Below are 12,169 nucleotides of genomic sequence, written 5' to 3' on the forward strand. Positions count from 1 at the left end.
AAGCTCTATTCTTTTGTCTGCTGCCATGTAAGACATACCTTTCACCTTCTGCCATGATTGTGTGGCCTCCCCAGCCACGTGGAACTGTGAGTCCATTAAACCTCTTTCTTTTGTAAATTGTGCCCAGTCTTGGGTATGTCTTTATCAGTAGCATGGAAACGGGCTAATATATGTTCTTTGCCCATTTTAAAAATCAAATTACTTGTTTTCTTGCTATTGAGTTGTTTGAGTTCCTTTTATATTTTTTGATATTAACCCCTCATCCAGGTATAAGATCTGAAAATATTTTCAACAGTTTCATAAGTTGTTTCTTCACTGTGTGAATTGCTTCCTTGGCTCTGCAGAAGCTTCTTAATTGGAAACAATCCCATTTGTCTATTTTTTTGGTCTATTATTTTTAAGCTTTAATTGTCTGTGCTTTTGGGACCATGTTCAAAATATTTTTGCCAAGAGTGATGTCAAGAAGGCTTTCTATCTTTTTCTCCTATAATTTTCAGGGATTACCTTTAAGTTGTTAATCCATTTTGAGTTTATTTTTGAATATGGTATAAGATGAAATTTTCATTTTCATTGTTATGCATGTAAATATCCAGTGTTCCTAACAGTAGTCGTCGAAGAGGCTATCCTTTCCTTATTGTGTGTTCTTGCCACCTTTGTTGAAGATGAATTGACTGTATGTTTATGGATTTATTTCTAGTTCTTCTATTTTATTTCATCAGTCATATGTCTGTTTTTGTGCTGGTATCATGGAGTTTTGATTACTATAGCTTTGTACCTTATTTTGAGATAAGTTAGTGTGATGCCTACAGCTTTGTTCTTTTTGCTTATTATTGCTATGACTATATGAGCTATTTTGTGGTTCCATAATTTAGGATTGTGTTTTCTTTTTCTGCTAAAAATGCCAATGGCATTTTGATAGGGATTGTATTATATCAGTAGATCACTTTGGGTAATATGGGCATCTTGACAAAATTAATTCTTTTAGCCCCTTAATACAGGATATTGTTCCATTTAGTTGTGTCCTGTTCAACTTTTTTCAACAATGTTTTATAATTTTCAGTATATAGGTCATTCACCTCTTTGGTTAAATTTATTCCTAAGTATTTTATGTTTCATAACTATTATAAATGAGATTATTTCTTGATTTTGTTTTTAGATAGTTCACTGTTAGCATATAGAAATGCTGCTGATTTTTGTATGTTCATTTTGTATCCTGGAACTTTAATGAATTTGTTATTTCTAATGGTTTTTTGGTGGAGTCTTTGGGGTTTCCTGTAAGAACATGTCATCTGCAAACAGGGACAGTTTTACTTATTTCTTTAAAATTTGGATAGCTTTTCTTTCTCTTTTCTAATTTTTGTGGCTAGGACTTCCAGTATTATGTTGAATAGAAGTGGTGAGTGTGAGCAACCATGTCTTATTTATTTTCTAGAGGAAATGCTTTTGACTTTTTACTAATGAGTATGATGTTAGCCATGGGTTTTTATCTAAGTTCTTTATTATGTTGAAGTACATTCAATACTTAATTTGCTGAGCATTTTTTAAATCATGGAAGAATGTTATATTCTGTCAAATAGTTGTTCTCCATCTATTGATATTACGTGATTTTTAGTCTTTATTCTCTTAATGTAGTATATAACAGTTATTGATCTATGTATGTTGGACCATCCTTGCATCCCTGGGATAAATCTTACTTGATCTTGATGAATGATTTTTTTCATTAAAGGATTATTAAAGTGATTGAATTTGTTTCATAATATTTTGTTGATTATTTTTTCATCTATATTTATTAGAGATATTGATTGGTAATTTCTTTTAGTGTTCTTTTCTGGCTTTAGGGTTAGGGTAATGCTGGTCTTATAAAAATGAGTTTGGAAACATTTCCTATTTTAATGTTTTGGGAAAGGTTTCAGAAGCATTAATATTTATTCTTTAAATGTTTGGCAGAATTCAGCAGCAAAGCCATCAGGATCTGAGCTTTTCTTTGATGGTAGACTTTTCAATATTTACTTAATCTTCTAAATTGTTTGATTCTGTTCATATTTTCTATTTCTTCATGATTCAGTTTTGGTAGATTGTATGTTTCTAGAAACTTACTCATTTCTTATAGGTGTTTCTATTTGTTGATGTAAAATTGCCTATAGTAGTCTCATAATCCTCAATGATATTAGTTGTAATCTTTCTTTAATTTTCTTCATATGAGTCTTGTGTTTTCTTAGTTTAGCTAATGGTTTGTCAATTTTGTTTATCTTTTCAAAGAAAAAAACTCTTAGTTTCATTGATCTTTTTTATGCTTTTTCTGGTTCCTATTTCATTTATTTATTTATTTATTTATTTTGCTGTGATTTTTATTATTTCCTCCTCCCTTCTGCTCACTTTGGACTCAACTTTCTTCTTCTTCTTCTTCTTCTACTACTACTACTACTACTATTACTACTACTACTACTACTATTACTACTACTACTATTTCTTCTTCTTCTTCTTCTTCTTCTTCTTCTTCTTCTTCTTCTTCTTCTTCTTCTTCTTCTTCTTCTTCTTCTTCTTCTTCTTCCTCTTCTTCTTCTTCTTCTTCTTCTGCTACTATTACTACTACTACTATTGCTGCTGCTGCTTCTTCTTCTTCTTCTTCTTCTTCTTCTTCTTCTTCTTCTTCTTCTTCTTCTTCTTCTTCTTCTTCTTCTTCTTCCTCCTCCTCCTCCTCCTCCTCCTCCTCCTCCTCCTCCTCCTCCTCCTCCTCCTCTTCCTCTTCCTTCTTTCTTCTGCCTTCTGCCTTCTTCCTTCCTCTTTCTTCTTCTCTCTTTTTCTTTCTTCTTCTTGGTTTCTTGAGATGTAAAGTTAGGCTGTTTATTTGAGAACTTTCTTCTTTTTTGAAGTAGACATTAATTGCATAAATTTCCCTATTAGAATTGTTTGTTCAACCCATAACTTTTGGTAGGTTATGATTCCACATTTATTTTTGTCAAGATGTATTTAAGTTTCTCATTTGAGTTATTCTTTATGTTTAGGAACAGGTAGTTTAATTTTTACATCTTTGTGAATTTTCAAGTTTTCCTCCTGTTACTGATTTCTAATTTACTACCATTGTGATTGACAAAGATGCTTGACATGATTTCAGTCTTCTTGAATTTTAAGACTTGTTTTATGGTCTAACATGTTATCTATCCTGAAGAAAGTTCCTTGTGTGTTTGAGAAGAATGTGTATTCTTTTGTTGTTGAATGGAATGTTTTTTATATGTCTTTTAGGTTCATTGATATAAAGCATAGGTCTAATCCAATTTTTTTTTTTAAATAGAACTTTTGTCTGGATGATCTGTTCAGTGTCAAAAGCAAGGGTATTCAAGTACCTTACTACTATTTTATTGTAGTCTGTCTGTCCCTTCAGAGCTATTAACATTTTCTTTATATATGTAGGTACTCTGGTTTCAATGCATATATATTTATAATTGTTATATCCATTTAATGAGTTGATCTTGTTTTTATTACCTAATGACCTTCTTTGTGTCTACCGATACATTAGGTTAAGGTCTATTTTGTCTGATATAGCCACCCTGATCTCATTTGGTTGTTCTTTACATGGAATATCATTTTCCATCCCTTCACTTTCTATGTATGCCTTTAATATTAAAATATGTCTCTTATAGGGAGTCTATTGTTGGATCATTAAAAAAAATCCAGTTAGCTAATCTGTGTCTTTTTATTTGAAAATTTAATCCATGTAAGTTTAAAGTAATTACTGATAAGTATTTAATCTTGCTATTTTGTTAATTGTTTGGTGACTGTTTTGTAGTTCTTTTGTTTCTTTCCTCCAACCTTGCTTTTTACTTTGTGATTTGTTATATTTTTATAGTGGTATGCTCTAATTCCTTTATCTTTTGTGCATGTACTAGAGGCTTTTATTTCATGATTACCATTGAGCATACATAAAATATAATATTCTGATTTAAGCTAATAATAACTTGAATTTAATCACATACAAAAACTATGCTTTTTCACCTTTCCATCACATTTTATGTAATTGATGTCAACTTATTTTTTATATTGTTTTTAGAAAATGTAGTATGACTATAGATATTTTAATACTTTTTTCTTTTAAATTTTATACTACAGTTAAAAGTGATTTATATACCACTGTTACTGTATGACAGTATTCTGAATTTGACTATATATTTACATTTACTAGTGAGTTTTATACTTTCATATTTTTAATGTTGTTACTTATCATACTTGCATTTCAAATTGAAGAACTACTTTTAGTATTTATTGTAAATCAGGTCAAGTGGTGGTGGACTCTCTTAGCTTTTTGTGTGTCTTGAAATGTGTTTTTCTCTATTTCACTTCTGAAGGACACTTGCTGATGTAAAAGTCTTGGTGGTGTTTTTTTCCTGTAAGCACTTTGAATACATCATCCTTCTTCCTCCTGTTTTGTAAGGTTGTTATTTTTTATAGAGGAGGTAGAGATTTCCATTAGTAGCCTTATGGAGAGTCCTTGATATGTGATGATTCTGTTATCTCTTACTGCTGAAGATTCTCTGTCTTTGACTTTATTTATTTCTTTATTTTCAAGACATGATCTTGCTTTGTTGCCCAGGCTAGAGTGCAATGGTGCAGTCATAGCTCATTGTAACCTTAAATTCTAGGTCAAGCAATCCTCCTGCCTTGGCCTCCCAATAGCCAGGAGTACAGATGCCTGCCGCCACTTTTTTACTTTTTGAAGATATGGAGTCTCGCTTTGTTGCCCAGGCTGATCTTGAACTCCTGGTCTCAAGTGATCCTTCTGCCTCAGGCTTTCAAAGTACTGTGATTATAGGCATGAACCACCCAGTCCTGTCTGGGACTTTTGACAATTTTTTTATAATATGTCACAGAGTATTCTTTTTTGGATTAATCTTACTTGAGATTTTTTAAGTTTGGAAATCTGGATGTCTGTTACCTTCTCAATATTTGGAAAGTTTTCAGCCAGTATTTCTATAAGTAAGCTTTTCCCCCCTTTGTCACGTCTTCTGGTGATCCCATAATTCATATGTTTGTATGTTTGATGGTGTCACGAAGATTCCTTATACTTTCTTCATGTTAAAAAGAATCAGTTTTTGCTTGTTTTTCTAACTGGTTAATTTCAAATGATCTATCTTTGAGTTCACTATTTTTTTTCTTGTGTATGATTGAGTCTGCTGTTTAAGCTCTCTGTTGTGATTTTCATTTCTGTCATATTCTGTAGCTCTTGGATTTCTGTTTTGTTATTTTTATTGTTTCCATTTTCTTATTAAGCTTCTCATTTTGTTCATGCATTATTTTTATAATTTTATTTAATTGTTAGTATAGTTTGACTGTGTCCCCACCCAAATCTCATCTTAAATTGTAGTTCCCATAATTTCTCATGTTGTGGGAGGGACCCAGTGGGAGATAATTGAATCATGGGGGCGGATTTTCCCATACTGTTCTTGTGTTAGTGAATAAGTCCCGTGAGGTCTGATGGTACCCCATTCACTGGGCTCTCATTCTCTCTTGCTGCCACCGTGTAAAAAGTGCCTTTCACTTTCCACCATGATTGTGAGGCCTCCCCAGCCATGTGGAACTGTGAGTTCATTATACCTATTCTTCCTCCCAGTCTCGGGTATGTCTTTATCAGCAGCGTGAAAATGGATTAATACAGTTGTCTGTTTCCTTGCATCTCATAAAGCATCTTTAGCATTATTATTTTGAATTCTTTTTTAGGCAATTTTTATTTCTCCACTTTTGGGCATTAGTTACTGGAGCTTTATTACTTTCCTTTTGTGGTATCATATTTGTCTGATTTTTTTCTTAACAATATAGCCTTGTACCAGGGTCTGTGCAGTTAAGGAACAAACACCTCTTCCGATCCTTATAATATTTGACAGTCTGTATATGTCTTTATAAGTCCTTCTCCTATTGGGTCCTTGGGCTGAGGGAATTGCCTCTGGAATTATGGTTGAATGGAATTGTAGTTGGTTCATGTGGCTGATGCTATTTCTGCAGTAGGGACTGAGGTTGATGACCCTGCTACTGTGGTTCTAGCAAGTATGAATTCTCTCCGGTCCCTAGGTGGACTGCAGTCTCTCCAGGACCTTGGTTTGGAGGGCTGAGATGAGGGTTCAGAGTTAACAAAGATTTGGTTTGTTACACTGAGATGAGGGTTCAGAGTTAACAAACATTTGGTCTATGACCACATATATGGACTACTATGGCTTCTTCTGCATTCTTGTAAGGGCTGCTACTGGATTTCTGGGTGGGTCCTTTAGCAGACAGACAGCACTTCCCTGGTCTGTGTCCTAGATGGACTGGAACTGAGTCACAGAGCTGCTTCAGGATCTGTACCTGAGGCCAAGGTCTTCATATCTGTCTCTGGAGTATCATACATGTGTGTTTACCAGCACATTCTTGGGTAGTCACTCCTGCTCTCAGATTGTAGTAGGCAGGGGATACAACTGATTTATAGGGCCGTTTCAAGATTCACAGTGGGACTAATGTCAACAGGTTATCCTGTAGGGGCAGTAACAGGCATGCCCATCTGTAGGTCTGTGGGATGGCAGAACTGATTTCAGGCTGCAGTCAAGATGAGCCAGGCCCAAGATCTAGGGCCATTTCAGGTTCTACTGTGGAACTAAAGTTAATAAGCCTGTCCTGGGGACTCAGATGGGCTTGTTTCCCAGTGGGACCCTGACTAGGCAGAACTGTTTTACAACTGCAAATAAGAGATGCTGGGATCAAGATTCAAGGCTGTACCAGGATGTGCTGTGGGACTGTCTGACAAGCTTCTCACAGTGGCAGAGGAGTTAGTCTCCCAGCAGTTCCCTGTGTGTGTGGGATTGTTTCTAGACCACAGCAGAGAGGGGCTGGAGCAGAGATTGGGGAGCTGTTCAGGATCTGCCCTGGGATAAGGCCAACAAACCTGTCACAGTGGCACTGATCAGCAAGTCTCCCAGTGTTTTTGAGGCACAGAATTTTAAATTATGGGCTATTTGAACTTTTGTCTTTGTTAGACGTCTTACTATTTTTGAAATCTAATCTATAACACATCTATTAAGTTTCTTGAAGTATAATTACGCTGTAAGGATACAAAGAAAATTAAATTTCATGATAGCCTAACCTCTAGGAGTTGTTACAGGTATATAACAGACAGGTGATGATGATGCAAGGAAGGCAATAATGATATAGCAAGAATGGGCATAGGAACATAAACTGATTTTGAAACAGGTACTACCAGTGACTACTCTTCTGTTTTATGTTTCTAAAGTTTTTTTTTTTTAAATATAAACAACTTGTTTGAATAACTTTTTTGCATCTTTTTTAAGCCTTATTCTTTGGTTTTGCTTATAAGTTGATACTACAACTTTATATTCTAGGGGGCAGAAATATGTGGCCTCATTATGTTCCTTTAGTGTATATCTAGACTGTAAAATCATCATCATACATAAAATTTTAAACAAAGGCCACTGTATAATGCCTTCATAGGTGCTGGTTCAGCATAAAAAGATAGCCACAAATGCTGACAACAACAGAATAATTTCAACACTGTCATGAAGTATAAATTTTAAACAATTGAATTTAAAGCGCATTTGTGCTATTTTACTCTGAAATACAGTGCCACAAGGGAATTCTCTCAAAATGAGTTCACAAAAAGGTACTGTCTGAGAAATTATTCAAGTTACTGTACAATGGTAATTCTTTTAAGAAATGCTGCAAGCATAACTAGTATCCAGTTTTGCCATAACAGATAAACAAAAGGTTTATCCAAGTTCAAAAATATTAATATGCATCATTTTTAGTGCAACTCTGAATATGAGACAGAATTAATATGAAACTGTGCAGATTAATATTAAAAGATGTCATAATATATTCATTATTTTTGAAGTTACATATTACTAATATATCACTGTGTGTCTTTACTACTTGGTGACGGTTTCCTTTATTCCCTGCAGTTCTCTGCCTTGTGTTTCACTCTGTAATTCTCATGTCTTATGTTCCCACAGTCAATTCTACAAACTTAATGAAAACACTCTAGGTTTATTTAAATATTCTTTATGAAGTAAACTTTATACCTTTTTTTTTGTTTTTTTGAGACAGAGTCTCGCTCTGTCGTCCAGGCTGGAGTGCAGTGGCATGATCTCGGCTCACTGCAAGCGTCGCTTCCCGGGTTCACACCATTCTGTCACCTCAGCCTCCCGAGAAGCTGGGACTACAGGTGCCTGCCACCACGCCCGGCTAATTTTGTTTTTGTATTTTTAGTAGAGATGGGGTTTCACCGTGTTAGCCAGGATGGTCTCGATCTCCTGACCTCATGATCTGCCCGCCTCGGCCTCCCAAAGTGCTGGGATTACAGGCGTGAGCCACTGTGCCTGGCCAACTTTATACCTTTATGAAATGTCTTCTAGTAGAAAAACAGATTCTTAGAAACTTTTCTAGTATCAAAAGTAATTTTATGTATGCATATGGAGATGTGTGTATTTATTTTAATCATCTATTTTTTCATAAGTAATAATCATAAGCAAGTAATAAGAAACTTAGTGTTCTACAGTATTTCATAATATGACAAGTGCTGATGATTTTTCAAACATCTCTTAAAATATAATTAATACATTTAAAAATTACCATTTGAAAGTGTACAATTCAGTTGTTTTTACTATATTCACAGGGTCATGCAAACATAATTACAATCTACCTTTAAAATGTTTTCATCACCCCCCTCTATAAAGCCCTCAGTCATTAGCAGCCATTCACCTTCTTCCCTTGTCCCCCAGCCCTGCCCCTGGTAGCCCTTGCAATCAATAATCTACTTTTTATTTCTATAGGTTTTATTCTTCTAGAAATTTCATATAAGTGAAATCATGAAATATGTGATCTATTATGTACCAGGACTTTACTAATTTTACTAATTTTTATTGCCAGACAATTCAATTATAATATCCAATTTAAATATGGCTATATCATATTTTGTTCATTCATTAGTTGATGGACTTTTGACCTATTTCCATTCTTTGGCTATTATGAATAATGCTGTTATGAACATTCTGTGTATGTTTTATTGTGGACATTTAAAAAAAATTTGGTATATATTTCTAGAAGTAGATTTGCTGGGTTATATGTAAATTTTATGTTTAATATTTTCATGCACTACCAAACTGTTTCCAAGAATAGCTGCATCATTATACATCTTGACCAGCAGTTCATATGTGTTTCTATTTCTCCACATTCCACAAACTCTTATTATTATCTGTCTTTTTTGTTATAGCCATGCTAGTATGTGGGAAGTGATCTCATTGGAGTTTTGAGTTGCATTTCCCTAATGAGTAAAGATTTTCAATATCTTTTTCTGTGCTTATCAGTCATTTGTAAATCTTCTTTGGAATAATCTTCTTTGGAATATTCAGATATTTTGCTGGACTTTTTTTAGTTGGGCATTTATCTTTGTTTTTTGTTTATATTTATTATTATTATTTTTTGAGACGGAGTTTCACTCTGTTGCCCAAGCTGGAGTGCCATGGCACAATCTTGACTCACTGCAACCTCTGCCTCCCACGTTCAAGCGATTCTCCTGGCTCAGCCTCCTGGGTAGCTGGGACTACAGGCACATGCCACCATACCCGGCTGTTTTTTTTATTTTTTTATTTTTATTTTTAGTAGACATGGGGTTTCACCATGTTGGCCAGGTTGGTCTCGAACTCCTGACCTCAGGCGATCCACCTGCCTTGGCCTCCCAAACTGCTGGGATTACAGGTGCAAGCTACCATGCCCAGCCGTCTTTTTATTATTTAATAGAAGAGTTCTTTATATTCTGGATACAAATAAGAAATACAAATTGCAAAAAATTTTATTCCATTCTTTTTTTTTTTTTAAATTTATTTATTATTATTATACTTTAAGTTGTAGGGTACATGTGCATAACGTGCAGGTTTGTTACATATGTATACTTGTGCCATGTTGGTGTGCTGCACCCATTAACTCGTCATTTACATCAGGTATAACTCCCAATGCAATCCCTCCCCCCTACCCCCTCCCCATGATAGGCCCCGGTGTGTGATGTTCCCCTTCCTGAGTCCAAGTGATCTCATTGTTCAGTTCCCACCTATGAGTGAGAACATGCGGTGTTTGGTTTTCTGTTCTTGTGATAGTTTGCTAAGAATGATGGTTTCCAGCTGCATCCATGTCCCTACAAAGGACACAAACTCATCCTTTTTTATGGCTGCATAGTATTCCATGGTGTATATGTGCCACATTTTCTTAATCCAATCTGTCACTGATGGACATTTGGGTTGATTCCAAGTCTTTGCTATTGTGAATAGTGCTGCAATAAACATACGTGTGCATGTGTCTTTATAGTAGCATAATTTATAATCCTTTGGGTATATACCCAGTAATGGGATGGCTGGGTCATATGGTACATCTAGTTCTAGATCCTTGAGGAATCGCCATACTGTTTTCCATAATGGTTGAACTAGTTTACAATCCCACCAACAGTGTAAAAGCGTTCCTATTTCTCCACATCCTCTCCAGCACCTGTTGTTTCCTGACTTTTTAATGATCGCCATTCTAACTGGTGTGAGATGGTATCTCATTGTGGTTTTGATTTGCATTTCTCTGATGGCCAGTGATGATGAGCATTTTTTCGTGTGTCTGTTGGCTGTATGAATGTCTTCTTTTGAGAAATGTCTGTTCATATCCTTTGCCCACTTTTTGATGGGGTTGTTTGTTTTTTTCTTGTAAATTTGTTTGAGTTCTTTGTAGGTTCTGGATATTAGCCCTTTGTCTGATGAGTAGATTGCAAAAATTTTCTCCCATTCTGTAGGTTGCCTGTTCACTCTGATGGTAGTTTCTTTTGCTGTGCAGAAGCTCTTTAGTTTAATTAGATCCCATTTGTCAATTTTGGCTTTTGCTGCTGTTGCTTTTGGTGTTTTAGACATGAAGTCTTTGCCCATGCCTATGTCCTGAATGGTACTACCTAGGTTTTCCTCTAGGATTTTTATGGTATTAGGTCTAACATTTAAGTCTCTAATCCATCTTGAATTAATTTTCGTATAAGGAGTAAGGAAAGGATACAGTTTCAGCTTTCTACTTACGGCTAGCCAATTTTCCCAGCACCATTTATTAAATAGGGAATCCTTTCCCCATTTCTTGTTTCTCTCAGGTTTGTCAAAGATCAGATGGCTGTAGATGTGTGGTATTATTTCTGAGGACTCTGTTCTGTTCCATTGGTCTATATCTCTGTTTTGGTACCAGTACCATGCTGTTTTGGTTACTGCAGCCTTGTAGTATCGTTTGAAGTCAGGTAGCGTGATGCCTCCAGCTTTGTTCTTTTGACTTAGGATTGTCTTGAAGATGCGGGCTCTTTTTTGGTTCCATATGAACTTTAAAGCAGTTTTTTCCAATTCTGTGAAGAAACTCATTGGTAGCTTGATGGGGATGGCATTGAATCTATAAATTACCTTGGGCAGTATGGCCATTTTCATGATATTGATTCTTCCTATCCATGAGCATGGTATGTTCTTCCATTTGTTTGTGTCCTCTTTTATTTCACTGAGCAGTGGTTTGTAGTTCTCCTTGAAGAGGTCCTTTACATCCCTTGTAAGTTGGATTCGTAGGTATTTTATTCTCTTTGAAGCACTTGTGAATGGAAGTTCATTCCTGATTTGGCTCTCTGTTTGTCTGTTACTGGTGTATAAGAATGCTTGTGATTTTTGCACATTAATTTTGTATCCTGGGACTTTGCTGAAGTTTCTTATCAGCTTAAGGAGATTTTGGGCTGAGACAATGGGGTTTTCTAAATATACAATCATGTCATCTGCAAACAGGGACAATTTGACTTCTTCTTTTCCTAACTGAATACCCTTGATTTCTTTCTCTTGCCTGATTGCCCCAGCCAGAACTTCCAACACTATGTTGAATAGGAGTGGTGAGAGAGGGCATCCCTGTCTTGTGCCAGTTTTCAAAGGGAATTTTTCCAGTTTTTGCCCATCCAGTATGATATTGGCTGTGGGTTTGTCATAAATAGCTCTTATTATTTTGAGGTATGTTCCATCAATACCGAATTTATTGAGCGTTTTTATCATGAAGGGCTGTTGAATTTTGTCAAAAGCCTTTTCTGCATCTATTGAGATAATCATGTGGTTCTTGTCTTTGGTTCTGTTTATATACTGGATTATGTTTATTGATTTGC

At 35.3% G+C, this 12,169-nt stretch overlaps 1 protein-coding gene across 4 annotated transcripts in view; it reads left to right on the plus strand.

Moving 5' to 3' along the window:
• The window catches only part of ATRNL1 (attractin like 1), an 831,070-nt gene that overhangs the window by 255,977 nt on the left and 562,924 nt on the right, over positions 1–12,169 (plus strand). The gene's annotated exons all lie outside the window — the stretch shown is intronic.

This window comes from Macaca mulatta, chromosome 9 (genome assembly GCF_049350105.2).
Source record: "Macaca mulatta isolate MMU2019108-1 chromosome 9, T2T-MMU8v2.0, whole genome shotgun sequence".
Classification (NCBI taxonomy): domain Eukaryota; kingdom Metazoa; phylum Chordata; class Mammalia; order Primates; family Cercopithecidae; genus Macaca; species Macaca mulatta.